Source organism: Mirounga angustirostris, unplaced genomic scaffold (assembly GCF_029215605.1).
Source record: "Mirounga angustirostris isolate CCGP_5_RB_7025 unplaced genomic scaffold, mMirAng1.0.hap1 SCAF_8, whole genome shotgun sequence".
NCBI lineage: Eukaryota > Metazoa > Chordata > Mammalia > Carnivora > Phocidae > Mirounga > Mirounga angustirostris.
This window is the reverse complement of record NW_026991716.1, coordinates 11,979,004-11,996,945: the sequence shown is the minus strand read 5'-3', so window position 1 is coordinate 11,996,945 and position 17,942 is coordinate 11,979,004. Positions and strand designations below refer to the sequence as shown.

Genomic DNA, 17,942 nt, shown 5'->3' with positions numbered 1-17,942 from the left:
CACCAGCCTCCCTGTCGTTATGCCTTTGTTTCTTCAGCTGCCATCGGGGACCTTTAACTTCCACAGAGACTCTCCACGTGGAGCTCAAAGTGCAGAGCTGAAGCTGGGGGAGAAAATGGAGCCCATGATCAGAGGAAAGAAAATGTTCTCTTTTCCTTTGTTTTCAGCCGTTCTTATACACCTGTGCATGCATGAGCACAAAAGGCATTACTCCCCAGAATCTTCTAGCCGGGTAAACAGTGAACTAAAAAAAAATTTTTTTTGAACATATTTTCAAAATATTAATGAGTTAATCACAGTCTAAAGACAAAACCTCAGTTCTAAAAAAGCAAAACCTCTCTTCTGACAATAAGCGGTCCTGGTGGTATATTATATGTGAAAAATATGACATAAAATATGGATGTACTGATAAAGATTACAGGGGAGATGAAGCTTTGTGGTCACATTAAAAGTAACTACTTAGCATTGTAAATTATTATTCCTTTTATAGTCATCTTAGGTTGTCAGGCTCTAATCAACAATGATGTGAATTCAGCTGTGAGTCAAAGATATTTTTATAACTTACGTTCTTATATATATTCTGGTTTGTTTGAGGCAAAGAATGACATTGGGTAATTCCAGATGTGTCTACACACGGCAAATGGTTTAGGCTGAACAATGCAGCCTAGCTGGAAAAAAAATGCATTTTTTTTTTCTGTTGATACTCTACAAATCCTGAGTATAAGGAAAGAAACGTTATGAACATATCTGGCAGCAGATAAAATTCACATCTTTATGAAATCTCTTGGGAGTCAAAATTCAAGTCTCTAAAAACAGCAATTCTGGAACGAGTTTTTTTGGAACCAAAGATGTTTTTTTGCAGGAAGCTTTGTTAGCCTCACTCCTTGGCCAGAAGCTGTGGGAAGCTGTGGATAGCAGGACGAGGAACAGTCTGGTAAGAAACCTCTTGTGGACTCAGGGACTCCCGTGGTGGTAGCAACTAACAAAGTTAAAGAAATCCTCTGAGCTCGTGAAGAGGGTTTGTGAAAGGTTCACCTCGTTGTTACCAGAGGAAGAGAAGAGACAGACTGTTTACTGTATCTTCATGTGTCAGAGGAATATAACTGGGTCCTTACTACAATGTGTAACATATTCTGGTGTTTTTTTTAAAGCTTTTATTTATTTACTTGAGATAGAGCGAGCAAGAGAGCAGGAGCAGGGGGAGCGGAAGAGGGAGAAGCAGGCTCCCTGCTGAGCCGGGAGCTCAACATGGGACTCGATCCCAGGACCCTGGGATCATGACCTGAGCTGAAGGCAGATGCTTAACCGACTGAGCCACCCAGGTGCCCTGTAATGTATTCTCTTAAGTGTTCCATGTGAATAGTTAATGTTCTCATTGTAATAACTGTAAATGTATCCATGTGCCCATGGGCCCGGATCTGTGTCTTTTCAGTGGTTAATGTTTCCAAACGCTCTCCCTGTGGCATGATCAAGAAATATTAACAAGTGCCGGTGAAAAGAAACATTCTTTATATTAATGATGCTTTTTACAAGTTCAAAGCCTGTTCCTTCAATCTGCACATGGCCCTTAAAAACACTTTTCCCCCTGCTTCAGACATCTTCCAATCAAGAATTAAGTAACTTCAGTGTGAAATGACAGTCGATGTGTTCATGTGCCAATGAGAAATGATAGGTACTTGGATGCTATTGCCAAATTTGGGATCACAATGTGATGGGACAGCAGGGGCTGAGGAACAGCCTGCATAGACTGATGTCCTAGTGGATTTGCAACAGGCCTCTGCCTTCTCCCCCTCATTGTAACAGTCAGAAGGAAATGGGGATTCATTGGTGTTATGGTGGGTGAACCTCTCCAAGGCACCACTGTGAGGAGAATCAATCCCTCTTCATCTGACACTTCTGCAGCCCTGCACCCCCAGCACCCTTCATTTAAGGCCTATCTGCTCAGTCATGGTGGTTCAGCTTCAGCCAACAGGCTCATCCTGTATCCTCTACTTACATTTATTGCAGTGGATTATAATCATCTATTTATACTTCCATCTGTTCCACTAGAACAGGAGCTCAGGAATTCCTTGAGCTTAGGAACTGTGTCTAATTTGTGATTATATCCTTAATACTTAGAACTGAGCCTGGCACACAATAGATGCTCTGAAAATGAGTTTGTAAATTCATTCGTAAATGCATGAATGAGTAGATGGCCATAATGGAACGATCGGGATGCTGTGGATGTGGCAAATCCATCCCTTAGGATGCTTTCAGCTACAGGTAATGGAAAGCCTTGACCAAAGCAGTTTCAGAGTTCACTGACCCAGCATTTTCATGATGGCATGAAGGACCACCCCCCGCCCCCATGGGGTCAGCTCCATCCTGGTTCCTTCGAAGTGGTTGGGTGGTTTCCTGGAAGAAGTAAGTCGGCACGATTCTCTGTTCGAGTTTGGAAAAAGAGAGAGAGAATCAAGAGTCCTTCCCTTCTGCCTGATTGGGCCCAAGAAGCCATGTGCCCACCTGTCAACTGGGGCCTGGGTTCCTGAATCAGTAACTAGCCTGGGGAGTGGGGACTACCGTGACTGATTTAAACTGGTCAAGTCCTGAGCTGAAACAGAGAACAATTCTCCAAACCTCCTTGCTCTTCCACAGTGGCTGAGGGCTGGGGGGCCATCGTGGGATCAGCCACAATGTCTGCCCTGAGGGGTGTAGGTGCCAGTAAAGATTTCGGTACATCCCTGCTTTCTAGATAAAGTGATGGTTGTTGTCACATTTTTCTGATCAGTGCTGGTCTCTTCACAGATACCAAAAAATCTATGTCAAATGTCCACGTTGTATCTCCGCTATGGCACCCACCAAATAAACAAATCCAGGGTTTGCCGTTCTGTAACCATTGTTATTTTGTTCTTAAGTTATGGGGACCCAGAAAGTAGGTTCTACTTTATTAATAGATTGCAGATGAGCTCAAATCCAAGACAAAATGGGGATCTCCTGCTTCTATTCCTCCAACTCCCTCCAGATTTTATTTTATTTATTTTTTATTTTCTTAGAGAGGGAGGGGGGAAGGGCAGAGGGAGAGGAAGAGAGAGAATCTTAAGCAAGCTCCACACCCAGCATGGAGCCTGACTTGGGGCTTGATCTCACAACCCAGAGATCATGACCTGAGCTAAAATCAAGAGTTGGACGCTTAATCAACTGAGCCACCCAGGCGCCCCATCCCTCCAGATTTTAAATTTCAGATGGAGCATACTGGGATGAGGAGGTCAGGAGCAAGTTCAAGACAACAAGCCAATTCTGCAGAGAAAGTTACTTTCAGCTCCATGCAAGGAGAAGATAGAAAATAAATGGAATGAACAGGGCTGGACTGCCCCCAGGATCCAGGCCCTGCCCAGGTCTGAGACAAGAAACACAGGAAGGAAGAGCTTGGACACTTGCCTTTGGGACACAGTAACTCTACCCATTGGTAATGAACCAAATGAATGAACCAAACAACCAATAGTAATTTCTCCTTCGTTACGGGGTGGGACACTGAAGTCCTGGGATTAAAAGTTCTCCCTCTCACTGTATCTGGGAGATATTACCGGTTCACTACTATTTACAAGGCACTTACAAGGGCTTATACTCACAAGCACTTTCTTGTTTTTCCTCTGCCTTATTCTGTGTGCAGGGACTATTACTGCCCATTTTACAGATGAGGAGACTGAGATCCAGGACCAACCCAGATCTATTGGTGCCACAGCACATGCTCTTATGTCACTAGGCTCTGAAGAAGAAACACAAATTCTCTAAATTTGGGGGTAAGTGCTCAATATTAACCAAGGGAGGAAATGCACAACAAAGGTTAGCTTGTCTAGAAGCTCGTTCCTCAAGGTGTGTTCCATGGACCAGCGGTATCGGTGTCACCTGAGCCCTTGTTAGAAATGAATTTCACATCCGACCCCAGACCTAGTCGATCAGAATCGGAATCTTAACAAGGTCCCAGGAGATGCGAAAGCACGTTCAAGTGTGAGAGGACTTGCCATCTGGGACGTTCGGAAGACTGGAGATCAGGAGTGGGAGCCTGAGGGCCAGGGTGTACCACAAGGATAATGTGTGGGTGGACTTGGAGATGAGGAGGTAACAGGATGCTTTCAGGGGCGGGGAGGGTGTCAGCAATAAGAACTAGACAGTCTCGGGCGCCTGGGTGGCTCAGTTGGTTAAGCGACTGCCTTCGGCTCAGGTCATGATCCTGGAGTCCCGGGATCGAGTCCCGCGTCGGGCTCCCTGCTCGGCGGGGAGTCTGCTTCTCCCTCTGACCCTCCCCCCTCTCATGTACTCTCTCTCTCTCATTCTCTCTCTCAAATAAATAAAATCTTTAAAAAAAAAAAAAAAAAGAACTAGACAGTCTCACAGCCCAGATGATAGTCTCCTATATTAGCATCTGCCTCTCTGTCCGGAAACTTCCCTGTTGTCTAGACTAATAAAGCACTCCCTGGAAGATGGCTCTTGACATATTTTTGTTGGTATAGGGTTGGCAGGTCAAGTTTCCAGGGCTCCTCTGGCCGGCACCTTGCTCATGCAAAGTCTGTTACTGTGATTGGAAAAACACTCGCAAACTGCAGGTTAAACTCCAGGCAACAGCTAAAAAGATTTTTATCTTTTCTTCTTTCATCTCTCACATAAAAGGAGAGGCAGGACTATTTCCTCCTACAGAAATGGTAATGAGGAAGACCTGGCTTTACCTTTTCCCAAATTAAAAGACCGGGGCTGGAGAACTGCCTACCCTCACCAATTTTATTTCTGTCTCAGTTTGGGATTGATACGTGCCTCAAAAGGTTGTGTTGGGATGAAATAGGTTTTGAAGGACACTACGTCTCTTTTCAGGAAAACAAAAGCAATCCGATCCCAGAGTGTCAAGTGTGCAAAGCATGCAAAGCTCCGTACCAACCATAGACATGAAAGCTTCCAAGACAATTGGATTTTAATCATTGCTCTGTAAAGCTTGCTGAAGGATCTGGTTAGGGAGGGACCCACCATAAACCAGGGAACCCAAAGCAACAGAGAGAGTAATCATTTCGTGAGTTCACGCAACGAATTAGGTTTCATTTTTGTGGCTTCACAAAAACTCTCCAGAAAAGACAGATTTCTAAAAATCAACATTTCCTCCTCCATAAAAAGCCTTTATTTCAGCTTTTACAACACTCTTTGCTCTTCTGTGCTTTGCCCTGAAATCTTATAAAACCAAGATTTGGCTCTTTTATAATTCATGGCATGTGATGCTTGTGGTCCTTGAATTTTCTTAAGAAAAATAAAGTGATTATACAGTTCCGTTCTATAGCACGGGACAGAGAGTCTATTTTCCTGTGAAAGGCTAGGATTTAGACCTCTCCTGATAAAGTCAGGTACTCACAAGCTGCGGTCTCAGAGCCAAGTCTGACAAAGAAATACAGTCGAGTGTCACGTTTTTTTTTTTTAAAACTGGTTGAGAGACCAGACTAAATCAATAAAAAGTTTGCATTTATAGGCTCCACGTTAAAGAAATACTATTTTTATTGCCTTCCAGCACATATAAACTCAAGTTAGGCTAATGAAGTGGTGTTTGCTAACAATCCTTCAAGGACTCGTTTTAGCAAATAAACAAAGATGTAGTAGAATTATCACAGCTCACTCACTAGTATTCTGCAGTGTCTCTGATTTATCATTAATTCATTGACACCTCTGGTTTATTTCTATTTCCTAATAACCCGGCTTCTCCAGGAGCACATTTCTCAAGTCTATTCGCTGAAGTGATTTAAAAATTCTCCACTTAATTTTTGTTGCACTGTTAATTTGCTTACTAAAGCATGCTTTTGACCTCACCACTTTCTAGTCAAGGTTTGGAAAGACTCTAAGCTTAAGAGGAGTCTGCGGCTAAGTGATCTGTAACTCTGATCTGATGATGGCCTTCAGTCAGGTGTGGTTTCATGGAGGAAAAAAATTAAAAGACCGGGGCTGGAGAACTGCCTACCCTCACCGATTTTATTTCTGCCTCAGTTTGGGATTGATACGTGCCTCAAAAGGTTGTGTTGGGATGAAATAGGTTTTAAGTATGTGAAATTGCTCTTTATAAACAGAAAAGCACTATTCAAATGTTGGGTATTACTGCTATTTTGAAATCTGATTACTGAAGCCCAAGTTAATGAGATTTTTTTTTCCTGTATGAAAAGAACTCGTTCAGTCGGATTTTCTTCCAGGGTGAATCATTCCTTGTGAGTAAGGAAGCTGATTCAAAGTCCTCTACCATTTTCAGGTCTCTAGAGTGATACCCTGTTTGCAAAGTGCCATTCAGGTTTAGAAAAACAAACTCACCTCTCCCGGGGGATCCAGTGAATGTCTGTCTCCTCACAAAAGCCTGGTATGATAACTTCATCTGCTACGTCTCTGACTCTTCTGATTGACCAGAGCCTGCAATTAGATGAAATTCAACAATTACCGAAAACCCTTGAGAGAAAAGACCACTTTGCTGGGTGCCAAGGTAAGGAGTGACAAGGTGGTGGGATCCCAGGCAGAGAAAGGGATGAAGGGGCAGATCCAACAGTGTGCACCTGCCCCGTGCCCGGAAGTTCATGATCTGGGGAAAGACACACACTGGACATTCACATCCTGGGAGGCAAGTAGCAGTAAGGGCAGATGAGATTCTAGCCAAGTCTTGAAAACATGTGGAATGTGGGGAAGAGGTTAGATTTATAATTAGATCCAGTCTAATGAGCTTTGGGGTGGGTTGAGAGGACACAAGGTCGACTTAGGAAGTTGAAACATGGGGTGTACTGTGGGATGGACTGTTGAAGAAGTAGAAATCTGCACCCCTAGCTGAGGTGTGCAAAATATCACACTTCTTTACTCGGCAGACATCAACTTAACCCAGACTGGGTTTGCCACCCAGCAGGTGGGAAATCCCATGTCGGCCATGACAGGGTGCCCTCCCCCATCCTCAGGTTACATGGAAGTGTGGGGTGCTTGTGGGTGCCACCCATATTAGGGCAGAAACCTCTATGCTCTACAGGACCAGAGTCATCACTGAGGTCTTCATGGTTGAAGCCTGGGCGTCACGTAAGTACTTTCCACTTTCTCTTTGAGAGTGAGAAGCAGGCATCTTTGTCTTCCCTGGGCACCTGCTGGTCCAGCCTCTCTGGGTGTGCCATGCAGCCACACATAGTCCTGACACCCCTCACCTTCCTGGGAACTTAGCTGAGGAGCAACCACTCCCAGGGCTTCTATCAGCTCTCCACTTTGGGGGAATAAACTCCCTCTCCCCTCTTGCTACCTTCAAAGGCAGACCTTTCGTCCTCATCCTGCCTCAGGACCCCTCATATAATTATATTCGTCAGCTCAGGCTGATGTAACAAAATGCCATAGACTAGGGGGCTTAAACAACGTACATTTATTTTTCTCACAGTTCTGGAGGCTGGGAAGTCCAAGATGAAGGTGCTGGAATATTTGGTTCTTGGTGGGAGCCCTCTTCCTGGCCTGTGGACAGCTGCTTTCTGTGCCCTCAGTGTGTGTGTTTAGAGAGAGAGAGACAGCTCTTGTCTCTTCTTTTTTTTTTTATTTAAAAAAGATTTTATTTATTTATTTGAGAGAGAGTAGAGAGAGAGAGCACGCACCAGCAGGCGGGAAGGGCAGAGAGAAGCAGGCTCCCCACTGAGCAGGGACCCCGATGTGGGGCTGGATCCCAGGACCCCGGGATCATGACCTGAGCTGAAGGCAGATGCTTAACAACTGAGCCACCCAGGTGCCCCTTTCTTCCTCTTCTTATAAGGGCACTAATCCCATCATGAGGGCCCCACCCTCGTGACCACATCTAAATCTAATTAACTCCCAAAGGCCCTACCTCCAAACACTATCATTTTGGGGATTGGGTCTTCAACATATGAATTTCAGTCCATACCAATATGCAATAAAGTCAGGGTTTTGCAAATGGCAGGACTGTTGCTGGCACTGGAAGGAATGGCAAGGGCCCAGCTCCCTGTTTGAAACAGGGGTGGCAGGGTGGAAATAAAGAGAACAAAACTCAAAGTAATAATGTCTCAGGAAATAAATCGGCCGTGTATCTTATAGCTTTTCTTGTATGGCTGTATTTCACTGTTTTTCAATTCTTTATTTGAATCGATTTTTCAACTCAACTGTACTGTATATATCATAAAGCCGATAAATAGGTTTTACATCTTTTATTCTCTGTGGCTCTTAAGCAAATGGTATGATCAGAGAAAGCACTTATGAATATTTGCTGAGTGACCAGAAATGAATATTCTCTCGGACTGCCCAGCATATGACCAACGGCCAACGCTGCATGGAGAAGAGTCTGATTCTCATAACATTACCGCCTGTTGTCTAAACACACACACACACACACACACACCAAAGAACACATAAATAAATAAGAACTTCAAAGTCACAGGAGAGTTTCTCATTTTATATGCTATTTCCTTTTTAGTATTAGAGGATGCAGAAATTCATACTTCCTATCACCACAAAAAGGTTCTAATTTGTTATGTGGCCTTCACACAGGAAACTGACCCACCAGGAAAGTTATCAGATATTGCAGAAAGACCATGTCCCTTAAAGCCACATTTCCAAAGATGGCTGTGATTAGGAGCCGAGAAGAGCAGTAAATTGGATGACTTTCTTACCCTTCTGACCAAGCAGAGCTATGAGGCCTCCTTCTCCATCACACAGGCACACCCAGATCTATAGCGACGTACATAGGCTGACTAGAATCCTCCGTGGTGATTGTCTGAGTCTCCTAAGGCCCCGGGAAAAAATCACCACAAATGTGGTGAATTAAAACAGCAGAGTTGTATTCTCTCATGCTTTCAGAGGCCAGTAATCTGAAATTAGTGGACCAAAATCAAGGTGTCATAGGGCCCTCTCCTTCCAGAGGCTCTAGGCTCTGTCCCTTACCCCTTTTAGTTCTTGGTGGCTCTGCTATTCCTTGGTGGGGTTGCATCACTCCACTCCTCAAGGCCAACATCTGGAAATCTGTTCCTGCTCTGTTTTCACATCACTTTCTCCTCTGCATGTGTCAAATCTATTTCTGCCTCCCTCTCATAAAAAATACATATGACTGCATTTAGGGCTACTTGGATAATCCAGGATAATAATCTCCCCAACTCAAGATCCTTAATTTAATCACACCTGCAAAGCCCCTTTTCATGCCATATAAGCGAATTCTCATAGGTTCCATGGATTAGGGCATGGATATCTCATGGGGGCCACTTTCCAGCCTACTATCAAGATGTTCTCATGACCCCCTATTTTAATTATTAATGGGGTGATTATCTAGTGTGTACATTATTTGGGCTTCTGCTTTTTTTTCTCCATTTTTCTTTGGCCTTTGGCCACATGACTCTAGGAGCTGGGAGATGAAACTCAGAGAAATCAACCTAACAATTACCAACTCTGGGTAAAAGACTGATGAGGAATTTCATTAATTGACTAAAGGAAAATAATATTACCTGGGATTTGTTTATTCCTTGCCCAATTGAGCTCAGATAATCAAGGATCAATGATATATGGTAGAGTAGAGAACCCAGAGGTAAAACAAATAAATCCTTCATTTCCTTTTTTTATTTTCTGTAGACTTTTATCTTGTTAGTTTAGCAAATTGCAAATTAATGATCTGTGAAGAAGTAGATTGTGAATTACTGATCTAAGGGCTTCTTTCTGTTTCTGACTGTTTACTCTGGATTTACTTCAACCAGTCACTTAACTGCACGGTGAGAAGTTTGAAAAATGAAAACAATGATTATATTTATTTTCTTTGTATTACATTAGGATTCTTTAAAGATAATGGATGTAATGATTTGGATTTGTTTCGTACAAAAGCTCCAGAGAACATGCTAAGTGCTTTTGTGTTTCTACTGAAATATTTAAAACCGGGGGTTTAAATATTGGTAAATTCATCCATTCTTTTATCTGTTTATTGATCAACTACTTACCCAGTGCAAGCCATGTATCTGGGGCTATTCTGGTTGCTGGGTACCTTAAAAGCCAGAGTGTGCCTTGTGGTACTCTTAAAGCATAGTTTAAACACTGGGAGAAGCTAACTTAATTACTGTAAGTTGGTTTGCCCTTCTAAGAAGAAAGGTGTGAGGGAGATCTGAGTCAATATTGGCTCTCACTTGCCCCTCTGAATCTCAGGCAGCATTAACAATGGTGTACCGAGGATAGCATGGCTTCTTTCCAGTTCCTTCCAGCCTGGCCGCACCAGAAAATAGCTCTAGGGCTGCCATGCCCAGCCATCTAGGATGGAGGCTAGAGGGCATGCCTTTGGAGTGTTTACATTTATGTTTCGACAACCCCACATGAAATCAAGATCTGGTCAATTAACCAGTTGATTGAATCAATGAAGATAGCCAATCAAAATCACCCTAATTCTGGAAAAGGCTTTTTTTTTTTCTGCCTAAATAATCCACCTTAGCAGACTAGTATGTCAATCAAGTGAATAATGATCATTCTCAAGTTATCAGTTTAATTAATTTAGTTAATGAGAGAGATAGTAAATAATAAATGTGATTTAATGCTATGTAGACACAAACTCACATCCTGGATAGATGTAGACTCCCCTTCTTTTCTTCCTCCATCATGACCCCACTTTGTATACTTACTATTTTTGTTATAAATAAATGTCTTTATTAGAATTAAATGTCCATTTCCCTCTATATTAAAAGTCTTTATTTATACTGCAGTCTACATTAGGATGGTTGAGTTTCTTAACTGCTTTGGTATGTACTAAAAACAAGAAGCAAATGAATGTAACTTTAAAAACACAATAGAGCTAGCCATTGAGAGGAAGGTTAGGAATGACATCTCACCCTCCTGCTCGTGAGAGTGTGTCTGGCCAGAAAACAAGAACCCTCTCCTTCTTTTTAGAATGACTGGCTAATTGGTGGGGGAGAGGCAAGGCTGCCTATTAATTCACTCTTTTCTTCCCTATTTAAAAAATGTGACTATCATATTTAACTTCAGCATAATTTTCAAGTATCAGGACAAAAATACTAAGGCACCACCTTGACATTTGCACAATTCAAACATCCAAAAGATTTATTTATTTATTTTAGAGAGAGAGAGAAAGGGAGAGAGCAAGTGGGGGGAGGTGCAGAGGGAGCAGGAGAGAAGCAGACTCCCCGCTGAGCATGGAACCCGACACGGGGCTCGATCCCACAACCCATGAGATCATGACCTGAGCCGAAATCAAGAGTCAGACACTTAACCGATGGAGCCACCCAGACACCCCTCTCTCTACTTTTTACCAAGACTTTTATATTCTCAAAAATAGGGGGGATCGGCTTTTACCTATTTGCTCACGTGTGTTTAAGAAAACCATTGAGTACAAATATGTATTCACTGGGACACTCTGTCAGTTCCCAGTGTCTGGTGGTCTTCTTTTCCTTCCTCCCCAGGTGATAGTTTTATTATTTAGCTCAACTCTGTTGGATGGAGGCTGTCCAGGTGACATGGCCGGACTGGGAAGGACTACGCCCTGCACTGGTGTGACAATGGGGGCAGTGGGGAGAACAGCAAGGACTCTGGGTTCTGCCTATTGCTAGCTACACGACCAGGGCCAACAGACACACCCTTTCTGAACTGCAAATTTCCCCACCATACAATGTAGGAGGCACAGTGATCGCGGGGTTCGTGTGACGGGTCAAAGGAGAATATTTCCTTAATGTGCACAGTAAGTGCTGAGTTTACAGGGCTTGTCTGGGTCCTGCTTTTTCAGTCCTGACCAGCCCTCTACATCTTGCCAGGAGAAGAAAGAAATAGAAGCAGGCTTTCCATGTGTCAGAAACGCTTTCTCCCTCAACCCAATACTTTGTTTATGGTTATCCCACGTGGGTTAATGGAACGCAGATTTGACCTTTTCCACTTGACGGTGAATTTCTTAAGGGCGCGGATTTTGTCCTGCTCATCTTTGCATGGCCACCATCTTACAGTTTACGCTTGTTTCGTGAGTGTGTGTTAACATGAAATGAAACAAAGTGGGGGTAGAAGCCACCAGAAGGTTGTTTCTTTTTCAGAGGCGAATATGGATGAATTTACAGGTTCATGCACGCCTTAAATTATATTGACTACTTCTTATGTGAAAGAGCCCGAAGCCCCTTTCATGAACTGCAACACACTTTAAATATATAGAAACCTCCTACTGAGCCCACAAGGAAAAAGAAACAGCATTTTTTAAAAAAGATTTTATTTATTTATTTGAGATAGAGAGAGAGAGAGATTCCGAGCAAGGGGGAGGGGTAGAGGGAGAAGCAGGCTCCCCGCTGAGCAAGGAGCCCAATGCGAGACTCGATCCCAGGACCCTGGGATCATGACCTGAGCTGAAGGCAGATGCCCAACCAACTGAGCCACCCAGGCTCCCAAGAAACAGCATTTTTAATGACTTATCTAAGGTAATTCAGTGATTTAAATGCCTTCCTCCTGTAAAACACTACTACCTATCTATACATGTATCTTTTCTTCCCAGGACCTTCTCTTCTATTTAGGGAATGGGAAAGAGCCCCAGTCAGCTTCAGCCGCAGTTTTCATCATTCGGAAAAACTCATTCCCAATTTTCATTGCCTTGAGGAGCGCAGAAAAGTTCTGTTATTTTTATCACTGTGTTGGCCACCTACCTTCACTGTCCTCTCTGCAGTCTTGCTTTGTATCTCTTGACAGACTGTTTACTCCAAACAGTGTTTGCGTTGGGTCCTCGAGACAGGACCTCACTCGCTAGTGAAGCCGCCCTTGGTCTCAAATGACAAATAGTGATCATCACATGCACAAAAACATGGCTAACGCTTACTAGGTCCTCGTAGTTACACTAAGCACTTTACACTTCATAACCCACATTCAACCTCTGAAGTAGGTATTATTATCCGCATTTTGCAAATGAGAAAACTAATGTTAAGGAAGTTGCCTGAAGCCCCATAGCTGGTGAGCAGTGGACCTGGAATCAGAACCCAGATCTTCTAGCAGAATCAGTGCCTGTCACCGCCATGCTCTCCAGCCACACGGGAGAATGAACACAGTGCATCACCTACCTTTAGAGCTTAATCTATAGGCAGACAAGGCCCGCCTATGCTGGTGGGAAAGTTCTTTGAACACCACCGAGACTCTGTGAGTGCCTTCTGGTTAACCTGTAAACCTAGAGGGAGCCCACATCTCTGCTGTATGTCATCACCCCTACATCAGTACTATAGATACTTGCAAACGTGGAGTTTTATTTGCAATGACGTGGATGGAACTAGAGGGTATTACGCTAAGCAAAATAAGTCTGCCAGAGAAAGACAAAATACCATATGATTTCACTCACATGTGGAATTTAAGAAACAAAACGGATGAACATAGGGGAAGGGAAGGAAAAATACAGTAAGATGAAAACAGAGAGGGAGGCAAACCATAAGAGACTCTTAACTCTAGGGAACAAACTTAGGGTTGCTGGAGGGGAGAGGGGTGAGGGGATGGGGGAACTGGGTGATGGGCATTCAGGAGGGCACTTGATGTAATGGGCACGGGCATTGTATGCAACTGATGAATCCCTAATTTCTACCCCTGAAACTCCTAATACATTATATGTTAACTAAATTGAATTTAAATAAAAAATTAAAAAGAGAGAGTAACATCTTCTTGGTTGTAACCCTCTTATGAGATAAGGAATTCCTTTATAATGTCAGTGCTGTTTTTCTATATATCCTCACGTTCAACATAATAGGGTGATATTCCCAAACTGAGTACACGTGGTTGCCGCACAAAGCATATTACTCATGGCCCCTTTATGTACATGGGATTATTGTATTTTAAGTTGGCTGCCATTGTAGCTTGATGTTCAGCCACTTGCGATCTTTTTTTTTTAAGATTTTTTTATTTATTTATTTGAGAGAATGAAAGAGAGCACAAGAGGGAGGAGGGTCAGAGGGAGAAGCGGACTCCCTGCTGAGCAGGGAGCCCGATGCGAGACTTGATCCTGGGACTCCAGGATCATGACCTGAGCCGAAGGCAGTCACTCAACCAACTGAGCCACGCAGGCACCCCAGCCACTTGCAATCTTGGTTAGCCGATATAAACTAGGAAGTTTGGAGACAAAACAGAAATTCTTGTTTCCAATATGTATGTGATAGAGTGATTTGGTGTGGGGGGTGTCAATTTGATTACTTCAATATTTATTACCTAAATATCTCAAGAAGAAATAGAATCTGTTTCAGTCTTCTCTTGTAGACTGTTATAAAACCAAATGAGCTCATGTCTATAAACTACTTTGAGTTCTTTGGTGGAAAATACATTATAAACCATGTGTCTTCATATTATACATAATAACTCTGTGCTGTAGAGAACTCAAAAGCACCTTTTGAAATGTGATCTGGAAATTAATGTCAGTCTCCTTTGTACTTATTTCTGGAAATAGCAAATTTCCTAAAACAAGAAATGGAAAATTCCAGGGGCAAGTGTAGACTGTTAGAATAATTTTCCTTCATTTGAAGTTCTTCCCCAAACTAAACAAATAAAACCAACTCTGTGTGTGTGTGTGTGTGTGTGTGTTTCTCATGGAACATACTGGATCCACTGATTTCAGGAACTATTCAGTTGCTGTATAATCAGGAAAGGGGAGGGCTACTTCTGTTATCTTTGTGTGGTTGTTGTTTTTGACCTACATGCTACATTGCATTCCTATCACGCACATCGATATGTGCCCTGAGATTCATTCTACATTTGCAAAATAAACTGATGAGCAAGCCAATATCCACGAGAGTCTGAGGGACAGTAATGTCACAAATATGTGACAACCTTCTAACCATACCAGATCCTGGCATATTGGCCAGGCCAGTTCTGGGCCTCTTGGGTCAGTAAGTGGGATCCAGCATTGTCAGTAGCCCTGGAGGCAACGTCGTGACAGACAGCACCATTGTAATGACTGGGCAGGCAAGGCAAGCAAGGCAGGCTCTGGGACGCCTACCAGAGCCTTCTGAGAAGCCACCGTTCAGGAGTGAAGCTGGGGCAGAACCAAAAAAGTAACGAAGGACCTGGCACAGAGAGGCATGCATGGACTTAGCAGAACATTCTGTCACCATTTCAACTGGCTTCTTTGCCTACCTGCTTGGGCAGAGACTTTCACTGCCGGGCAACTTATAGGTACCAAACTCTGGCCAGATATTTTTTGGGCAAAGTAGCAATTGTACAGATTAGTATGGAAACTGTTCATTTTATGTGGCTGAATAAAGCCTGGGGCCAGTACTTTCTTCAACAGTAGTAAGTTATTCCTTCTAGGACTTTCTAAATGTGTGTCTCAGTAGATTTCATCAAAACAGAGCAAAGTCACTCAACTGTGCAGGTACAGGGAGCAGGCTGATATGAACAGAAAACCACCTGCAGGGCTGTCTGGAAGATGTTGATAAAACCAACAAGGCAATCCAAAGTAGGCCAAAGGTCTGTGTGTGTAGAGGAAGGGAGGGGAGGTGCTCGGCATGAGGTCAGAGCAGGGGGGATCCCCGCCAGGAGAGAAGATCACCATTGTCCATTTCACAATTCGACCTTGGGTCCAGCGAGTCTGGATGGGGATGGCCCTGAAGAAGTCTGCATTTCCTCTGCTTTCAGGCAAAGGTGGACACTCTCATTTAAATTCTAAGGGCTGAAAACAAAGACCTTAACCACACCATTCAAAACAGCTCATCTTATAGAATAAATATATTTGATTGAGCCAGGTGAAATTGTCATTCTTTAACTCTTTGTAAACTTAAAAAATTTATATTGCTCAAACTAATATCCCTGTTGACAGTTGTTATTAAATCATATTAGGATTGTCGATTTCTTTATGTATCAGTGAAAGAAACAAAAACTAGTAAATGCAAACACATTTGTTAGATGATGTTTCTGACTCAAGGGACTTAATTAGTAGAATGACCCCAGACGTGGTTACCTAAGTCAAACAAAGCCATGGGAAGAATCCAAAATTCAATTGAATATAATTTTAATATCTTTAAGTGTCAGATGGTCCTAAGAACTGGAAAGAATGCAAGAACCCATCAAGTTCCAAGATCTTTAAAATGGCACCTGGAGGGCATTTGCTGTCATCATCAATGATCACATCTCTTCCAAGTCCTTTCTATGCGAGACTGTGAGCTGCCAGTCCAGTGTTGGCTGGACTCTCCCCAACATAGCCATTCTGGCCAGGAAACTGGCTGGAGAGATTCTGGAAAAAGGCTACCTTGGCCCCAGTGGACTGTGCTCTATGAAATTCTCCTGACCATCCTCAGAGACACATGGAACTCATTGTGAATCAACCCCACACTACACCCAAAGACCCTGGGATACCAAGCCACAACCACATCCAAATTGCCATCAAAACAAGATGAGGTTAGTATTCCCAGATATTCCAAAAAAACCCCAAACAATCAGGCTCTTGGTATAAGTAGATTTATTTATCATTCTCCAGTTGGGGAGATAAAATCACACACATGCCACCAGTAAGGGGTTGACAAAATGCAATATGGACTTAGAATAACTTTTAGTAACCTTATCAATTGATAGTAACATTAGTAACAATTTAGTAACATTATCAATTGATAATGTCCTACACTTCAAATACTGACATTGAAATAGATGCAAAATAACTTCATGAAAGTCTTTTTTCATTGTTCCCTTAGAAAATACAAGTTGAAGCTGACTTGTGCAAATCTGGGGTACCATTTAAGACCTCAGGAAGCCTAGAGGACTCCCTGCAGCCTTGGGACAGCTTCAGACTGAGAGAGGCAGGCACATGACTGAACCAAGAGCACAAGCAAGCACTGAAGAACTTGATACGTGTAGTTCTTCACTAGAAGAACGTGTAGCCTCAGGGCTATCACCGTGAACTGGGAAATCGCCAGGTTAATACCCATTGCAGGGTGCATACGGTTTGCTTACAGCTCTAGTTTGCTGCTCCCTTAGTGGAAGGGCCTCCTTCCTTTTTCTCACCTTGACCACTTTCCTCAAGTGTCTCTTACACTTGATGGTGAAGAATTACAAGCCTGGAAAGCTAGGATCGGAGCTTCATGACTCTACAGATAATCAGTGTGTACATTTGCACACCCAGAAGCAGGGTGATGAGGGAAACCAGCCCCTCTGCCATCAAAATAACTCGATAACACCTATCATATATTCTAAATGTTTAAAACACAATTAACAAAAATATTCCTGATATTTTACTTTCTCAAGATCGTAGCCTCTTTGTTCTTCAACAAATACCATGACTTCCTTTCTTTTAAAATATATACCTGAGTCTTTTTTCAGATACAGACCTCACTTGGTTTATTACCCTTGATTTCAAAATGTATGCTTGAATCTGGTTTCAAAATATGTGCTAGAGTTTGTATTATATGTTTGTTAACTTGCGAGTACGAACACCTAACTAACTTCCCTTGTGAGCTGCAGAACAATTTCCAGGAAGGTGGTGAGGAAGGGGTCTTAGTTTGTACTGGAAACAGAACACTTGTAAAAACAATGTGTTAGGAATTGAGTTGAAACTGACCTGGCTCCTAACTGGTGGATGACCCCTCATTTATTTCGACCTGCAGATATTTCTTAGAGAAAGGCAAAAGCCATACATATACATTTTTTTTTAATTCACTAGTAGCAGGAGTGTTTGCTAGCATAGATCTTTAAAGACCTTAGAAGTTTACTTACTGTGTTCATAAATCCAAAGCATGAAGGCGTGAACAAAAGTGGGGTAGAGAACCATTCTAGGAACTGCTCCTCCTTTTTTCACCTCTTATGTTAACAACACCTATCTCTGTAGTTGCATTCAGGTTACAAATTGGAAGAAAGTTGATGTCAGACAGGCTGAAAAGGTTTTTCAATAGCAAGAGTGAGGGCAAAGGGCAAGATCACTTAATGAGTCAACTTATTTATTGCTTCATTCACTCCTTCATCCAACATTGACAGATTGCCTTCTGTGGGCCAGACCCCATGCCTAGTGCCATAGTTAT

General features: G+C 42.8%; 1 long non-coding RNA gene across 1 annotated transcript; it reads left to right on the top strand.

Annotated features, from left to right (window-relative positions):
* The first annotated feature begins 671 nt into the window (after nt 1-671).
* On the top strand, nt 672-6,469 carry LOC123836877 (uncharacterized). The gene is made up of 3 exons (XR_006789099.2): nt 672-934; nt 3,650-3,779; nt 6,251-6,469. It is a non-coding gene; the product is annotated as an uncharacterized LOC123836877 (long non-coding RNA).
* Nucleotides 6,470-17,942: the final 11,473 nt, after the last annotated feature.